General features: G+C 37.3%; 1 protein-coding gene, 1 non-coding gene and 1 pseudogene across 3 annotated transcripts in view; 1 reads left to right on the forward strand and 2 right to left on the reverse strand.

Moving 5' to 3' along the window:
- FBXO42 (F-box protein 42) overlaps nucleotides 1–19,613 on the forward strand; it is an 85,229-nt gene that overhangs the window by 16,887 nt on the left and 48,729 nt on the right. The gene's annotated exons all lie outside the window — the stretch shown is intronic.
- Nucleotides 2,002–3,042, reverse strand: LOC102896536 (annotated as a pseudogene).
- On the reverse strand, nucleotides 18,397–18,470 carry TRNAI-UAU. Its single transcript has one exon. It is a non-coding gene; the product is annotated as a tRNA-Ile (tRNA).

A 19,613-nucleotide genomic window follows, 5' to 3' on the forward strand; every position in this document is an offset into this window, starting at 1 on the left:
TAAACTGTGGTACTATACATAGTATTATTGATTATATTCCCTGTGCTGTACTTTCCATCCTTGTGACTGTTTTGTGACTACCAATTTGTACTTCTTAATTCCTTCACCCTTTTCACCCAGTTCCCCTAACCTCCACTCTGGCAGTCACCTTTTCTCTGTGTCTATGTCTGTTTCCTTAAAACAGCACTTTTGTTTTGAGGATTCTTGTGGTAGAATCACAGTTTTGCCACTGTTTTCAGCAATACTTCATTAGTCACGTGCCTTTAATTAGTGCACTGTATTAAATCCTTTTTCTTTCTTTCTTTTTTAACTTTATGTAATGGAAATTTCAAATATATATACATAAATAGGATAGTATAGTGAATCTCTATACTCATCACTTAACATTAAAAAATTAACATTTTACTTGTCTTATTTATCTTTTCACTTTTGGATGGGGGTGGTAGAGTATTTTAAAGCAAATTTTAGGTTTCTTATTGCTAATTAATACTTAGATACTCATTTTAACTGATTTTGGAGTACTGGTTTCCCCCCCCCCCCTCATCATGTATTTTGCAGCTCATATCGAGCATGTACACCTTTAGGCTTGTTATTCTTGATTAATTGACCCCTTTATCATTGTGAAATGTCCCTCTTTTTTCCTGGTAATATTTTTTGTTTTGAAGTCTGCAATGTCTGGTATTAGTATAGACACTGTAGCTTTCCCATGCTAAATGTTTCCCTTATATATTTCCCATCTTTTGACTTTTAGCCTCTCTGCACCTTTATATTTAAAATACATTTCTTGTAGACAGCATATAAATTAGGCTTTGCTTTTTTTAGCCAGTTCGATAACCTCTATCTTTTGATTGGAGTGTTTAAGCCATATATATTTGATGTCTTTTAATATAGTTAGATTTTAATCTACCAGTGTGCTAATTGTTTTCTCTTTGCACCATCTGTGCTTTGTTACTCTCTCTCTTTTCTTACCTTCTTTTGTATTAAGTAATTGAGTATTTTTAATATTCATTTTATCTACATTTTCGGCTTATTAGCTATACCTCTTTGGAGTGTGTGTGTGTGGGTGTGTGGGTGGTTCTAGGGCTTACAATATATTTTTTTAATTTATTAAAGTTTATAATATGCATTTTAAGTTTAGGTATAGTCTATAATACAGTGGTATTATATCCCTCTTATAAGACTCTACTTTCCTTGTTCCTCATTTTTTGTGCTATTGTTGCCATATATTTTTTCTATATATGTTGTAAATCTCACAGTACATTATTTTTGCTTTCAACACTTACTTTTAAAGGGAAATTGAAACGTGAGAAAGCTAAAGTCTTTTATATTTACCCATATATTTGTCATATCTGTGCTCTTCATTTCTTATTGTATATCCAGATTTCTAGCTGAGATCGTCCTTCCATCTGAAAGACTTCCTTTAATATCTCTTGTCATGCAGGTATACTAGTGTTTGAAAATATTTATATTTCACCTGTATATTGAAGGATATTTTCATGCATGTAGATTTCAAGTTGTTTTGAGTACTTTAAAGATGTCATTCCATTGTCTTTGGACTTTCATAGTTTCTGACAGTCAGTCTCTATTACTGGTTTTCAGACATTTGATTACGATATGCCTTCATGTAGTTTGTCTTAGTATGTGTTTTTTCCCTGCTTGGTTCATTAAGATTGTTGGATCTCTGGGTTTAGAGTTTTCACCAAATTTGAAAAAAAGATTTCACTATTTTTTTTTCTTTTTTTCGCTAAAGTTTATTTATCTGTTTACAACAACAGGCAAAGCATTTCACATCATAGATTTCACTTCCAACTCCTTGGAATGTTCATTTCTTTATCTAAAAGGAGAGACTAGACAGGAAAGGCAGGCAATGCTTAGATAACTGAAATAAAGTTGGGGCAGAGGGCAGTGCTAACATCATTCTCACAGGGATAGGCTATTAGTCGCAAGCTGCTTTTCTAGAATTGTTAGCTGGAAGCATCGGAGCACCACTTCTAGACACTCGAGCTGTCACAGCCTTCAGTCATCCCCACCACACAGGTACAGCAGTGCTTTCTGGTAGTCACTCTTCATGTCTTGCTGGATGTAGTAGTAGAGGGACTTGCCATACTTTCTCTTGGATTCAGACCTTATTTTCAACATGTCTACTTTATGTGGGAGACCATGATTCTGATCATGATCTTATCATAAGTCTTCTTGCCCTTCATGGAGTCATACAGTTGGTCAGCAAAATACAAGGGCTTGTTCTGGATACATTGGACCAGGTTCAGGAAATCATTTTCCAGATGTCCCTTGACTTTCTTCTTCATGCCCTCCAACATATCATAAGGGCTGTAGCTCTTATGCCTTTCAGATGCTTTCTGGAGGTGACACATACTCTGCTCAGTCATGATGCTGAGCTATTTGGAACATCAGTTTCTTTCCTCTTCACTACAGCATCATGGAGATCCCAGGCATCTTGATCAATCAGTTCTTAATGACAGAGCCGTCTTCTGCTCTTCTACCGTTTGTGAGGGCAACCGTCAGCTTACACCAGATATGTTAGAAATAATGTCCTTCTCCAGATCAATCTTGTATATTTCCTTGTAGACTCTGTTAACTTCCTGTAGCTCCTGGTTGGTCCTTGAGCAGATGATCTCAGTGAGAGAGTCCTCCTCAGTCCCCAGCCCCTTCGTGGAGGCTTTCAGCTCTGAAACATCATACTGAATAGGTGTTTTCGGTTGTCCCAAAATCACTATCTCTAGGTAGCTGGACAAGGCTGACTTCAGTGCTGATGCAAGTTCCTTTTTGGTCCTTCTCTGATAGGCAAAGGCAATATCCTGTCTCTGTTCATTGTTGCGGTTGATCAAAACGTTGACAATGGTGAGTGACCTCATCCACACATTTGGTCTTGATGGCTGTTTCAGTGTTCAAAGCATTTTGGTCAACATCAAAGTTGGTGTAGGCTTTGACTGACTCATACGTACTTGGAGGTGTATTGTGATCACTCTCCAAGCTGAGCTTGCACAGAATTTCATGAACAGAACACATTTTGAAAGAAGCCGGGCAAGGGCTGCGAGTGTCCCCAGAAGCCAAATGCACTATAATTTCTTAAAATCTTCATCTGGTCCCTCCCCCTTTTCCACCAACTCTAATTATATGTATGGTAGACCTTCTGATATTGTCCCAAATGTTATTGAGGTTTCGTTAATTTTTTTCAGTCTTTTTTGTCTCTGTGTTTCATTTTGGGTAGTTCGTGTTGCTATGTCTTAAATTTTCACTGATACTTCTCTATGCTCTAAATTTTCACTGATACTTCTCTATGCTCTAATTATAAACAGTGATATTTTCGTTTCATATATTATATTTTGAATCTTTAGGAGTTCTTTTTTATTAAAAAAAATACATCTTCCATTTGTCTATTATAGTCATGTTTCTCTTTAGTCCTTGAGCATAATGGTGTAGCTGTTTTAACATCCTTGTCTTGTTCTGTCATTTCTGGGTTTGTTACTATTGACTGACTTCTCTCTTAGTAGGAACTTTTTTTTTTCTGGTTTCTTGGCACATCTAGTAATTTTTGATTGGGTGTTGGATGAATGTCTGGCTTTTATTGTCTTTCTTTAAAGAGTTTTGGTTTTGTTTTGGCAGACAGTAAGTTGCCTGCTGATCAGTTTTTCATCTTTTTGAAATCTGTTTTTAAGTCTTGCTAGGGTAGATCTAGAAGTTTTTATTTTAGGGACAGTTCAGCCCTATACTAAGGGGAGAACCCTCAGGGGTCTCCACCAAAGATTCCAGGTGATCGATCACCAAGAACTCTTCACTCTGACTTGCTGGAGCTTGAATTTCTTCCTGCTTATGGGCTATGGGAATTAATCAGCTTTCAATTTTCCTGTCATTCTTTTTCTGATTTTGTGGAGTTTCAGTATCCACGTGTTGCCCAATACTTAGCAAAGACTAAGAGGACACCTTGCAAATTTCTGGAGTTTTTTTTCTCTGTGGCTTCCTTTCTTTCTGGAATTGTGCTCCATAAGTTCCAGCCTCTTCAGTCTCTCTTAACTCTGTTATTTGTCTCCCCAACTCAGAGAGATTGATGGGCTCTTTTGGTTTCCTCTCACTTCATTGAGATCCAAAAATTGTCTCCAGGCATAAAGCCTGGGCAATCAGTCTTTTGACCTTCAGAGTATCCTGTAGTGTGGATTGTCTGATTGCTTCCTCGTGGTATCATTTTGCTTGATCTAGAAGCATGATTACATTTAAAAATTTAGAGCAAGAATGCTTCACAGGCAGTGTTTTTACACACTTCTCATTGTATCACTAATGAGGCATAATTACTGGTGGTCTTACTTTTTAATTATGGTCAGGTTGCGCTCTGAGTTCAGATGATATTAGCCTAATCTCTCCATTAGCATGTTTTCCATAAACCATTCACATTCATGGATCTTTTTTTGTATTTTAAATATAACTAAGAAGATGTAGTTAAAAGTATTGCATTTTAAAGCTACTTGAACTAATTCCTCTCTCTGTGATGTTATGTCACCAATTTGATATAAAATTTAAAATTAGATAATTTAATTTCTTAAAATATTTTCTTGCTGATAATATCTCAAGATCACTGTTTACCTTTCAAAAACTACATTTAATAGGTGTTCGCTTTCATCCAAAGAATTTCAGTGTAACAAAAATAAGAGAATTCGAATGTACCTGCAGTACCTATTTGCCTACATGGTTTATGCACTCTAACATTTTTTCTATTTGACGTTTTGATTTATGGTTTGCATCTTAAAAGAAATAAAAGAGAAGTAGGTAACTTCTAACAACCTAGGTATTATCTTCCTTTTGTATGATAATGTTATTGTGTGGGTGGGAATTCCATAAGTATATGTCAGTTTGATTTTAGAGTTTGTAAACTGACCCAGAATAGTAAAGGTGAAGCAATATGGGCATTCAGTTCTATATCATGTTCATACGTGTGGATTTCTTTTAAAGAGTATTTGAAAGTCAGCTGGTTAGAATAGACCGTAATTGACTTTTGGCTCCAAGCACCGGTGAGGTGTTTTATGGGGGCATTAATCTTGTCTGTGGAATCAATTTTAAATGAAGTATAAAATTCTGCCTTCACATATTTCTTTCTGTCTAGTAGTTGAATTTAATATTAAAAACTTTCTTTGAATACATTTCTATTCTGCACAATCTTTACTTTTTTTATAGAAATGGTATAAAATACTGCATTTTGAAATTTCTGGTAGTTTTTTCCCCAGACATTTGTTAAGTATGCACTATCAGTTTCCCTGAGATCATAGCAAATTTAAGGAAGGTCAAAGATGGAAATTAGTTTTTCTGACTCTATCTTTCTAAATGCAGACTCTTAAATTTAAATTAGGATGTTAAAGATTTTCTGCCTCACACTGCTCATCTGAAGTACTGTGTGACACAACACATATAAGAGGGCAGTTGGCATTGGCAATTTTCACATTCCTGGACACCCTCTTTTAAGGCATAATGTGTTACAGCAAACGTCTAGCTGTATATGTTGCTTCTTGATTGCCTTTTGTGCTATTGCCTTTGTCTGGACTTTATTTGAAACCATAGCAATAAGAAGTAAAATACGAGTTTTAATTAAGTTATTAATGAGCAGAATTGTAACTTGCGAACTGGTGAAAAGTAGAAACTATCTGTATATTCATGTAATGTCAGCTTAAGTCTGATAGGCCACGTAACTCAATGAATATTTTATATAACTGTAAGACAATAAAGATACTTTACAAAATAAATAGAAGACCAGAAAGAGTGCTGAATTGGCTGGAGGGGCTGGGAGATCTCCCAAAAGAGATGACTCTTAAGTAGGAATTTGCCATGCTGGCAAGAAGAAGAAGGGTATTTTAGGAAGAGGGGGGTGGCCGACCGGCGCAAAGACCAGAGATGAGAAAAGAGCTTAGAGTATTTCAGGAACAATTCATACAAAATGACTGAATTGAAATCTGTTAGAAAGAGCTGTTAATCTTCTCATTCTTAAATTCCTGGCATGCTTTGGCAACTATTGCCTGGTAATTCATTTTATCAAAACATTTATAGTGTTGATAGGAAGAATTAAAGCAATTAAGATATTTTTGAAGGTCCAGGAGTATAACTTTATTTTCTGTCCAGGTAACATTAATATGAAAGTCCATTAAATTCATTAAATCTTTTTATTTATTCCAGAAATGCTCTTTTTTTTTTTTTGGAGAGAAATAGATATATCTGATCTTTCTTCATTCAATAATAATAATAATAGAATGATAGTAATAATAGCAATCTGTTATCTTATTTTGTTGGAGAAATTTTAAAATTTTAACTGTGAAAAGATATATCATACAATCACCTTGCTGCTAATTACATGACCTGGTGTCTCTGCCTTCTTCCCCTTTCCCTCCCCTGCCTCCTTCCCTCCTTGCAACAGCCCTTGAGCTTGGGGTGGCTTGTTAGAAGAATTCAGTCACAGTGGGACTCCTGCTGGGTGTGTATGGGTGCTTTGTCTACACCCCTGGTTTCTTTTTTAAGTCTTAAATGATGCCCCCCTTCCAAGCCATCTTCCTTTCCCCACTCTCAACTGCCACCCTTGGCTGAAGTATAAATTGCAACCCCTCTACTCTGCTGAAACTGGCCTTTGGTGAGGAATTCAGGGCTTTCCCCATATCTTCTTCCCTCACCTTTGTATGCTGCTTCCTCCTCTTCAAGTCCCTTTTATCACCGTCACCACCAAACACTTTCCATGACACTCTCTTGCTTTGGCCAAAAGCCATCAGGTAAGGTTGGAAAGAGTCTCTGACCTTCGTCTTTAGTGTTGGAACCACTTTCATTTACTCTCCACCAGCCTAGGAAATGAATATTGGGTCCTCGGCCCTGCCACCCTTTGCCGTCAGCAGCAGCTGATGTGTTTTTTTCAGCTTAGGTCTGATAAAGTGAAAAGAACAGTCAGCAGGGTTACTCAGACATACCAACTCTCAAAGTTCTTGGTGGTTAAGCTTGGAGAACGGCCATAGAAAACACTTGTAAACATACATGATCCCTCTGAATGAATTGTTTACTTTTTCTATAATTGCTATAGCTTTTAAAAATGGAAGTTTTCAACAGGACTTTCATTGGTCTTCTTTGCAATCCATTTGGGTCTAGTTTGGAATCTGACAACTGGAACAAAAACCTTGGATTCAGTTCATATTTAGATTTTGATGCTGCTGCTTCTCACAGTCCTCAGCAGGGATTAAGAAAGAACTTGGTCTGCACCGCAGATCCCTGAAATTGGCAGGCTTGACTTCCTGACAAATTGCTGCGTTTTTCTACTTTTCTCTTCGGGACCACTAAATACTGAGATGGGGATGCATACCAAAATAAAGGCAATTTGTTGTGTTCTAAAGTTTTTTTTTTTAATTTAATATTTGTATAAAACTACCTTTTGAAGCAGCAGCTATCAAGTCTGAAAAGCAATTAACGTTTCCATCAATTTTTTTCTGAGAAATCTTAGTTCTAAAGATTTAACATCCTAATAAGTAAAGTTTAACATAACAGTATTTCATAAGTAGCTTTTTTATTGTCAGACCATTGCCTGATTTTAATATAATAAAAGTAGGCGTTTATACTTAAACGAAAATTTTAACCTATAAGTACAGTATCATTTTAAGTGTAAGCAAAGCTCTCAGGGATATACGGTTAAATTTACCTGAAGATGGTAAAGGAGTAGTAACATTTTGATTTCACTTGTTTCCTCCCTTCCCCATATCTGTTTGTTATCTCAGAATCAATCAATTTATATTTTGGAGGGTAACTTTTGGGGAGAAAACAAAAGAACACATATAAAAGTCATCTCTAAATCAATGGAACTTTTTTAAGGACAAAAATCTGCTGTGTCAGAAGTGACTAAATATTGAAGAGATATAACCACTAACTGATACTTTATACTTTCTCTAAATTTTGAAAAAATGTTAGTTTGTTTATTATGTTATAAATCCATGGTAGCTTACTTCGTAGGTACTCTTGTTGACATTTTATCTGCAGAATGTTTTGGAGAGAGGGTCTTAGCTCATTCTACAATAACAAAATACCATAGGCTGGGTGTCTTAAATAATAAAATTTATTTCTCACAGTCTGGAGAATGGGAAGTCCAACATCAAGGGGCTGGCAAGGTAGTTTTTATTCCAAGGCCTCTTTTGGCTTATAGGTGCCGCCATCTCCTTGTGTGCTCACATGACCTCTTTGGGGAGACAGTGAGAGTGAGCTCTTTGGTGTCTCTTTTTATAAGGGCACTAATCTCATTATAAGGGCCTCTCCCATATGACTTCACCTAACCCTAATTACCTCTCAAATACCCCATCTCCAAATACCATCTTACTGTAGGTTAGGGCTTCAACACATGAGTTTGAGGGGAACACAGACATGCAGTCTGTAACAAAAGGTAATAAGAATTCCTCATCAGTATTTTATGTTTTTATCATTTCAAGAAAATTCTGAAAGGAAATGAATAGATCTTAAGAGTTTGCTTAATAACATGATCAAAACTGGGCTTCAGAAAATCCTCTTGTGGGGGTCAGTTGGACCTTGCCTCCTTAAATGTTGTACTCCGTCACACATCTCTCTTTTGAGTTTTCATTTGCACAGAAGCTGAATATAAAAACAGGTTGATAGTTCACTTCAGCTAAAGCAGTGGTCCCAAAACCCCAGGTCATGGACTGATACTGGTCCGTGGCACAGCAGGAGGTGAACGGCAAGCACACGGGCCAGCAAGCGAAGCTTCATCTGTATTTGCAGCTGCTCCCCAGTGCTAGCATCCCCGCCTCAGCTCCACCTCAGATCATCAAGAATTAGATTCTCATAGGAGCATCAGTACCTGGTGCCAAAAAGGTTGGGGACCGCTGGGCTAAAGGGAAGAATAGTTTGTAAGCAAGAGTTTTGTGATTTACTTATTTAATTATCAAGTCAGCTACTCAAACTAACAGAGTCTAGTTCATAGTTGTGCAAACGTAAAGGAATGCTTGAGGGATAAACACAACTTGGAAATCACGTGAGAGTTGGAAATGAGGTCCTGGGTGCCTTGGTAATGTCTTTTTATGGAAAGTACTTGTTTTAATTTTTTTATTTTTAAGCTTCATTTTCCTATTATGAATTTTCTGGCATAGATATACACAAAAGTTTTATTTGTCCAAGAAATGAAGAATAAAGTTATGCAACAGTCTTCTGGTGGAAACAGTTTTCTTTCCACTGTAAAACTAGTTTAGTTTCTAGCTACACTGAATGCTAAAGATTTTTATCTGGGTGGAGATCAGTTAGAAGATGAGTGAAATTAAGCCCCACCTACTAGAATGGGGAAAATCTACATGAATTATTTAGAAATCTGCAAGGGAGATTCTTCTCCCCTCCCCCTTTTTAATTAATTTACATTAGCTGAACCTATTTATTTTGTGCTCAAAATATTTCAGCTTTGGTCATCAAGCACTCTTTCAGTTGTCTCCTGTGTCTCTTTGAGATCATTCTATAAATGTTGTTTTATTTTTGGATCACATTCTTTATGGCACTACAAGATTATCCATCCAGATTTATCTTGTATAGTTCCTGTCCCAGCCCTAGATTCTGCATTTTCACCAAGGGACCTTATTAGTTCCTTGTAATCGGAGAAAGTATTAGAAATCTAGATATTGGTGCTATGCTTCATTGCTACCGGAGTGTTGTTACTTTTATGCCCTCTCAGCTACAGAGCAAGGAAGTATTTGTGTGTACACAAACCCATGGATATACATAAATCTATAAATATTTCTATATGTAACCATCTGTTTCTATATTAAGCTAAGCATGAGTTCATATTAATGCCTCTCACTCTAATCCATTATCACATGGTCATTTTACGCTTTTCCTCTTGCTTATCTGTAAATTCCCACCCTAACTGTGAGAAACTTGGCTCCAACCATCCACCATTTATTTACTTAATTGTTCAATTCCATTACACATGTGTAGCTGTATTAGAATTACCAACTATGCTCCTGTGGGAAACAGCTTCATCCAGTAAAGTCTAGCGCTTATGAGTAATCGGTTCCTTTTGCATTTAGTCATACAGGTGCCAGTCATTTCCAAAATTACTTAGGTCAGCACCCTTTCCTCTACTCATGGCTGTTTTATATATTTGTAATACAGTTAGATTCTTTTTTTATCATTAAATTTATTGGTGTGACATTGGTTAATAAAATTTTAGGTTTTAAGTGTACAGTTCAATAATACATCATCAGTTAGTCTCTTGTCATAGTTTCATTCTTTCCTAAAAGTTTTTTTAATTTGCATACATTAAGTTTCATTCTTTGTGCTATAAAGTTCTGTGAATTTTGACAAATGTGGATTGGGATAGTAACTTTTACTTGAGTTTTAAAATGCTTAAAAAATGGTTTTGCCAAAATGACTTTAGGCCCTACTTTTAACTCTAAAGTGCCATGATTCTAACATTTACCTTTTCTCATTTTGGCCTCCCTTTAATGTTTTTCTTCTGGAAGTTAACATTATTAAAAGTTAGCAATTTGGGAGATTTATTTAAGGTAGGCCCCTGGCAAAGGAATAGTTATATTCCTTGAAGAATCCAGGTGACATAGATTCTACAGCTGACATTTACTCATAATTTAGTATAGAATGGAATCCTGGCATTTTTCTCCCTGATCATTTTTGTGTGTTATCCATATTGTTCATTGTACAGTTTTATACTTAGGTGGTTAGCTCATTTGGTTAGCAAAGAGTTCAGGTGCCACAAGTAGTTTAAGATTTAGTTTTATTTCAGTAACTTCATCAGTGAAGGAAAACCTATTTCATGGTCTCCTCTCAACTAAGGCAAACTGTCTTACAGATGGCTTTGTGCTTTGGGTTACAGGGAGGGCTGTATGAAAGTATGGTCCAATAGGAATTCTCCAGGAGTACACGTGACAATCAGAGGTGAGTCAGTAACATTAACCTCTTCAGTAAGGGACCTTGTGATCTTCATTCATTAAAAAAGTATTGTTATTGATAAGGTACCTAATAATGTACCAGACATACAAAGATCCATATGACTTAGTCTCTGCCCTCAAGTAGTACACAATCTAGTGTGAAGACAAGGAAGTTAAAGTGAAATTTAGAAGCAGATCATAGAAAGACTGGCTGAATAAGTGAACAGAGTTTTTGGAGACATCTGTTGGAGATTAGAAAAGGTTAAATAGCCCATCATAAATTAAAAGTTTTCAGAGCAGATTTATTTTGTTTAAAGGCATTCAGCCATTACTTAGATCAATGGTCTCCAAACTTTTTGGCACCAGGGACCAGTGCTCCTATGAGAATCTAATGCCTGATGATCTGAGGTGGAGCTGAGGTGATGATGCTGTGGGGGGTGAGGGGGCTACAAATGCAGATGAAGCTTCACCAGCTGCTCACCTCCTGCTCTGCGGTCTGGTTCCTGTAACAGGCCACGCACTGGTACAGGTCTGCGGCCTGGGGTTTGGGGATCCTTGACTTAAATGACATCTGTGTAGCTCATCTGTACGTTTTGTCAACAGTGTAAGTTTAAATTATATGGGAGATGAAAGCTACAGTTAATTCTGTCTAGTATATTTTCTCTTTGATGACATAGACATTTCTATAAAAAATAGAACTTGATGAGAATTAACTCAAGAAACAGAGAAATGAGTTGTCCTGTCACAAAAGAAATGGAATAGGCTAACATATTTACAAGTGATTCCTGTCAAATATTCAAGAAACAGATAATTCTGGCTTTATATAACCTTTTTCAGACACTAGGGGGTAAAAGGGACAGTCCCTAAATCATTTAATGAAACTGGAATGATTCTGATTTCAAAACCAGAGATGGATAACAAAGAAAAATTATAGGCCATGTCTCTCATGAACATAGATGTAAAAATCCTAAACCAAACATTAGCAAACTGAACCTAACATTATAAAAAAATATAATAAATCATTGCCTATTTCAGTTTGAGGAGTGCAGGCTTGTTTTAATATAAAACCAATTAACATAATTTATTTCACCAACAGACTAACAAAAACACATGGTATTTTAATAATTACAGCAAAAACATTTGATAAACTCTTAAAATCCATTTATGACTTTAAAATCAAATCACTGCATATACTGCAGATGGGAATGTAAATTGGAACAATCACTTTGGAAGACAGTTTGACATTACCTAATATAGATGTACATGCCTGTGCCCTACATCCAGCAATTTCACACCTAAATATGTACTGAAGAACATTGTTTTCAACCTATGGCTTGAAGCCAATTAGTAAGAATAAGACAATTTAATGGCATTTGACCAACACTTTTCTAATGTGTTAAATACAATAGAAAATATCAGTGTATCTCATTGTAAGGGTATTACTTTGAGAAATTTATTGTCAGTTATGTATCTGTGTATGTGAAGGTAGACTGATTTGTGAGATAAAATGTATTTTTGTGTCAACGGCACTATAGGAATGTGTGAACAGTACTATAGGAAAACTAAAAAATGCTCGTTATTTCATAAGAACAAAATATTGGAGACAGTTGATTTCTTTCAGCAGTAGAGTGGATAAATTGTGACATTTATACATTGACGTTTTGCACTGCAGTGAAAATGAGCTACAACTACATCCAACAATTAAAGAATATGTTGCTTAGGAATATATTTTTATGTGATATATTGGTAGAACTATAAAGGAAAGTGAGGGGATAGTAAATAATGATTACTTCTGGTCGAGTCAGAGGTGGATGGTGATGAGGGGGCATACAGAGGCCTTCTAAAGGTCCTTGTGGTGTTCTGTTTCCTAATTAGGGTATGGGTGCACAGTGCTTCCTTATTTTTAAATTGTACATCTTTGTTCTGTGTAGCTTTTAAAAATTGTAAAACAAACAATATAAAAGGTACTATTTTAATCATTTTTAAATGACATTGAATATATTCACATTATTGTCCAATACTCACCATTATCCCTCTCAGAATTTTTTCATCTTCCCTGACTAAAACCCCATACCCATTACACAATAACTCCCTGTTCTCCCTTCCCTCCAGCCCCTGGCAACCACCATTCTTCTGCCTGTATGAACTAACTACTCTAGGTATCTCATCAAGTGGAATCATACAGTACTTCATCTTTTCTATCTGGCTTGTTTCACTCAGCATAATTTCTTTAGGCTTCTTCCATGTTGTAGCATGTGTCAGAATTTCATTCCTGTTTAAGGCTGAATTGTGTGTGTGTGTGTGTGTGTGTGTGTGTGTGTGTGTGTGTGTGTGTGTGTACTTCATTTTCTTTATCCATTTATCCACTGATGGACATTTGGTTTGTTTATACCTTTTTGCTATTGTGAACAATGCTTCTGTGAACATGGGTGTACAAATATCTGTTTGAGTCACTGCTTTCAACTCTTTTTGGTATGGATCCAGAATTAGAATTGCTGGACCGTGTGGTAATTCTGATTAATTTTTTTGAGGAACCACTATACTGTTTTCCACAGTGGCTATACCTCTATACAGTTTTATATCTATGATATTTTTGGCTGTTAAAATTAATTATAAAAGACAATTAAGAGAAAGAAGGAGCTTTAAATAATGTATGTATATAGATATCTGTGGATATATAATTTTGATTCGTTCTTATTTTTTAATTTTTCATTTTTCAGTTATGGTTGACATACAATACAATACTATATTAGTTTCAGGTGTACAACATAGTGATTAGACATCTATATAACTCACAAAGTGATCACCCCAATAAATCTAGTGCCCCTCTGCTATGCTTTCTATCTCCATGACTGTTTTGTACTTAATCCCTTCCTCCTTTTTTCACCAATCCCCCACAGCCCCATCCGATTGGTAACCCTCAAAATGTTCTCTGTATCTATGAGTTTGTTTCTACTTTTTTGTTTGCTTATTTTGTTTTTTAGATTCCACATAGATGTACAATCATACGGCATTTGTCTTCCTCTATCTGACTTACTCCACTCAGTACACTACCCTCTAGGTCCATGATAAAATATCTTTTTCCATCCCATTACTTTTAGTCTGTGTGTCTTTTAATCTGAAGTGAGTCTCTTGTAGGCAGCATATGTAAGCGTCTTGTTTTCTTATCCATGCAGCCACCCTGTCTTTTGATTGGAGCATTTAATTCTTTTTCATTTGAAGTACTCCTTGATAGATATGTAGCTATTGCCATTCTTTATTTAGATTTTTGATACATATTTTTTTCTTCTTCTTAAAGAAGTCCCTCCAACATTTCCTGTAATACTGGCTTAGTGACTATGAACTCCTTTAGCTTTTTCTTTTCTGGGAAGTTCTTTATCTGTCCTTTGATTCTAAATGATAACTTTGCTGGATAAAGTAATCTTGGTTGTAGGTCCTGGGTTTTCATCACTTTAAATATTTTGTGCAGAGCCCTCTGTTCTGTTGAGAAATAGTCTGATAGTCTTATGGGTGTTCCCTTGTATGTAACTGGTTGCTTTTCTCTTGCTGCTTTTAAGATTTTTCTCTTTGAATTTAACCTTTAGCATTTTAATTATGTCTTGGTGTGGGTCTCTTCGGATTCATCTTGTTTGGGATTCTGTGAACTTCCTGGGATAGTATGTCTATTTCCCTCACTAGGTTAGGGAAGTTTTCTGTCACTATTTCTTCCAACAGGTTTTCAATTCCTTGCTCTCTTCTCCTTCTGGTACCCCTATGATGTGACTATTGTTCCACTTGACGTTTTCCCAGAGGCTTCTTAAACTATCTTCATTTTTTTGGGTTCTTTTCTCTTGTTGCTGATTGGATTGGGTGTCCTCTGCTGCTCCGCCCTCTGTGTCGCTGATTCGATCCTTCGTTTCATCCACTCTTTCGATTCCCTCTAATGTACTCTTCATCTCAGATATTCTTCATTTCTGACTGGCTCCATTATGTTTTCCATCTCCATTTTTATGTTTTCTGTCTCTTTGTTAAAGTTCTCACTGAGTTCATCTACTCTTCCCCAAAGTTCCTTGAGCATCTTTATAACCAGTGTTTTTTTTTTAACAGTAAGGCATATATATATTTACACTGTGTGTTCACCTCCTATAGTTAGATTTCTTTGTATCACCACATAGCCTCCCTCTCCCCCATTTCCCCTCCCCCTCCCCCTCCCCCCTTCCCCCATAACAGTGTTTTGAACTCGGCATTTGATAAAAAATTGCTTGTCTCAATTTCGATGAATTCTTTTTCTGGAACTTTGTTCTGTTCTTTCATGTGAGACATGCTTCTTTGTTTCCCCATTTTGGCTACCTCCTTGTGTCTGTTTCTATGTATTAGGTAGGACTCCTAAGTCTCCTGATCTTAGTAGAGTGGCTTTATGTGGTAGGTGTGCTGTGGAGCCCCTTGGCACAGACCTGGGAGGGGTCCAGCTGCAGGCCAAGTTTAGCCACAGTTTGTACACCTCTGGGGCCACCTGGTAAGAGTTGCCAAGCAGTCCATATATGGCTGCCACTTGTGCTGGGCTTACAAGTACCTCAAGGGGCCAAATTAGAAACTGAGGCTGACTGCCACTGGTGTGGGGCTTGGGGCTACTCAGCAAGAGATATGGAGCACGCCAAGGCCAGATGCTGCTTCTTTGGGTTTTGTGAGCCTTTGAGAGATTTTATGAAAGGTCGCAGCAGGAGCCAAGACAGCTGGTTTGTATGGAATAAATTGCTGGAAGCAGCTTGGGTGGGCCCACCAGTTGGGAGAAGCAGAGTCTCAGGGAATCCCCTGGGCAGAGCGACCTTTGTTATCTGCAGGCTGGGAGAGGGGAGGGCTCAATAAAAGAAAAATGGCCAGCACCTCTGTCTGGGAGCCAGCCGCCCCTCCACCCCTTGCCCTGAAGACCAACAGCCCAGTGCCTCCCTGTACATCCCAGGGGCCCTTCAAGCAGCTGCCCCGGCCCTGAAGCTCAGAGCGAGTGAGTCTGTCTGTGAGTAAGGCCGGGCGTGGGCGCTTTAATAGGAACAGTCTCCAATTCCTGCAGCCCTCCATCTCACTCAGCCACTACTTCTGCTGGTTTTCATAGCCAGAGGTTTGTAGGGACTTCTCTTCCCAGCACCGGAACCCTGGACTCAGGAGCCCAGTATGGGGTTGGACCCCTCGCTTCTCAGGTGGGCGAGGGAGAGCCAAGGTAGCCCTCCCGATTCTCGATCGCTATACGTGGTTGTGGGACCAAGCCATTTCGCGTCTCTGCCTCTCCTACTGTTTTGAGGTGGCCTGCTGTTTGAGGTGACCTAGTTGTAGGGCTTTTGTTCAGCCAGACCTCTGGTGACTCCACGTACTGGTTGCTCTGTAGTTTTGTTATAATTTTGGCGTGGTCTCTGGCGGAGGTGTGCACAGCCTCTACATTCTTCGCCATCTTGAACCCTCTCTTATTTGTTCTTTTCTCATTGTTTTTGAACTGACTGTGAAAGAGTTGTCTAGATGCTTCATTAAAAATAAAAGTGAGTGGGATCCAACCTTACCCTGCACCCTCGCTGTGAAATTTTGATTTGGTTGGTTTGAGTGGACTTAGGAATCTGAATTTTAATAGTTCTCAGATGATTCTGATGGGGAGCCATTGATTTACTTTTTTGTCATAAATACTGTTAGTTGTTTACATTAGGAAGATAGCTGAAAATTAATTTGCTGAGTCAAAAGGTTTGCACGTTTCAAATTGATAATATTACCAAATTTAATATATTCTTGAACTTTTTTATATGAACTTTTCTTTCTGAAGAAGGAAATACTTAACCAAATATTTCTGTGCAATAGAAATATTTGTATAAGACATACAGATATATTTAGAAGAAGTAAATCAAAGTAGAAGTTGTTTGCCTTAAATTTTTTTAATTATGGGGAAATTTTCCTTTAATGATATAAACCTGATTATGCAAAATAAAAATTTAATTTTTGAAAATTATTTCTTTTATTGAAATAGATCTGTAATGGATGAGTAAACCAGAAAGATGTTAGCCCTTCTTAAAACTGAAACCATGAAGTGATGATTGCTTAAGCCATCCTTAACCCAGGGGAGACTTTTCTTTTTCTTATTATTTCACAGGCTTTCCTCTGGATCTTAAAGAGTTTTCTGACTTACATCATTTTGGAATGAGGTTTGTTCTCCTTCTCCTCCTCCTCCTCCTTCCTTCCTCCTCCTCCTTCTTCTTTTTCCCCCCTCTCTTTCTCCTCTTCCTCCTCTTCCTCCTCCTCTTTTTTTTAAGTAGCAGAAAATAGCATCTTGCATGAGAACCCGATGTTTAAAACTTTAGCTTCTATGGGAAGTTTGGAAACTCTGTGGTTTGGCTATAATATTTCCAATAACAGTAATAAAATTTGACTGATATACTACTCAATTGCAGTTTAAATGAACAAAAAGTTGCTGCAGTTAAATCTTGTTAAATATATAGACCTTAAGAATTCAGTGGGGAAAAACATGAGTGAAAAAGCATTATAAATTTAACAGCCAACTAAAGGAAAGAGTAGCTACGCTATTTCTAAAAGAAATCAGATTGCATTCATCTTTTGTGAACTCTTGCTGGTATCTGTCATTTCTTTTTCTGGCATTAGGAAATGGTTTCCCAGCATACTTGAAAAAGCTAGTTTTAGGTTAAGTAGCCTAAAGAAAAGATACCCACTTGGCAAAAACAAAATTTAGCCTATGTAACTTATTTTAATTGTCTACGGGATTTTTTTTCCACAAAGCAAGTGGTAAAATGAAATATCATAACTTAGTAGTAGATCCAAAAATACTGGTTCAAGTTCATATTTCTTGAGTGAGTTTGTGAGAGAGAGAGAGAGAGAAAGAGAGAGAGAGAGAGAGAGAGTGAGAGAGAGAGAGTGTGTGTGTGTGTGTGTGTGTGTGGTTTCCTTTCTTGGAAGGGAAACAAACCCCTTATTTAGAGAGTACGATTTTCTAACTTGTTCAGGTTTTTAAATGCCCTCTTATGAAACTATGATAATATTGGATGGTAGTGTGTGTGTGTGTGTGTGTGTGTGTTGGTTTCTTTTTAAACTCATTTGCGAAATTAAAAAGTTATTGACCCTTTGTCGGTCCAAAAAAATTGCTCATCTGTGAAATTCAGAAGGCTGGGAAGCATTGTGATAGAAACTTTCTTTCCCCAAAGGCCAAGAGAACCTGGGCATGCAGTGGTTTTTGCACACTCCTCCCTTGTTGTCAGAGTAAGGGTGCATAACGGCAGAGAATACTGAATATCTTAAAAATAGTAATGATTTGCTTAGATACTGTGCATTTTATTTTATTTTATTTTTTCCCCTCTTTAAATTCGTGGCCTACCACGTGCCCAGGTTCTGGTGACATGTAGTTGAACAAAACAAACCAAGACTCCTCTTTTAAGCTGGATCTCTGAAGGCGGGGCGTCTCCTCCCCCACGTTTCCGGTATGCACCTGGCGCACTTGGGGGGCCTGGCACACCCAGGGTATGGTCTGTGGCTCCACCTGGGGCATGAACCCAGGACCTTCTGCGTATAAAGCAGACATGCTAACCACTACACTATGGAGCCACCCCCAGATTCTGTGCATTTTAAATTTAAGAATAAAAATTCCTACTTCTTCATGTCCCATTTTTACCCTCCCTCTTCTCGTTTTGTCTTAGCCATCTGAACTCTGTGATTTTATTATTTTTTATTTTAATTTTTGATACGAAGTTTCTGTTTTGTTCATCAGAATAGCTACATATTAACATTTAGGTTTTCGTCATTGACTCAAATGAATTCATCAAGCTGTGTTTGCTTATTCATTCAGCAGCCTTTAGCAGAGTGCTTATTTGAATGCAGGAAATAGAGTTATTTTCTGTTGAGCCGTAAGTGGAGAGGAGCAGAAAGACAGACAACTGCAGTACAGTAGTCCTTCCTTAACTGTGGCTTCACTTTCAGGGGTTTCAATTACCAGCAGTTAACTATGGTCCAAAAATTTAAATGGAAAATTCCAGAAATAAACAATTCGTAAGTTTTAAATTGCGTGTCATTCTGAGTAGCATGATAAAATCTCCAGCCATCCCAGTCCATCTTGCCCAGGATAGGAATTATATACTTTTGTCCAGCATACCTACACTGTATGTGCTCCCCACCTGTTAGTCACTTAGTAGCCACCTTGGTTATCAGATTGACTGTTGTGCTTATGTTCAAGTCACCCTTATTTTACTTAATAGTCACCCTAAAGTGCTAGAGCAGTGATGCTGGAGGTTCACATATGACAAAGAGAAGCCGTAAAGTGCTTCCTTTAAGTGAAAAGGTGAGTGCAATACAAGAAGATATTTTGAGAGAGACCACATTCACATAACTTCAACTACAGTATATTGTCATAATCTTTTATTATTTGTTGTTGTTAATCTCTTACTGTTCCTAATTTATAAATTAAAGTTTATCATAGGTATGTATGTGTAGGAAAAAATATAGTATATATAAGGTTTGGTACTATCTTAAGTTTTAAGGAATCCACTGGGGGTCTTAGAATGTGTCCCTGGCTGATAAGGGGGAACTACTGTACCGCGATTGCTAGAATGCAGGCAGGTACTTAGTACTGTGGCGGCAAAGAGGGAGAGGTGGGTGTACTTTGAGCACTTCTGCAGCCTGATGCAGTCAATTCTGAGTTAACAGTTTATTACTGTTATAGTATGGTTATTTGCTCTTTTTGCATTTTTCTTA

The sequence above is a fragment of the Pteropus alecto genome, unplaced genomic scaffold, assembly GCF_000325575.1.
Source record: "Pteropus alecto unplaced genomic scaffold, ASM32557v1 scaffold125, whole genome shotgun sequence".
NCBI lineage: Eukaryota > Metazoa > Chordata > Mammalia > Chiroptera > Pteropodidae > Pteropus > Pteropus alecto.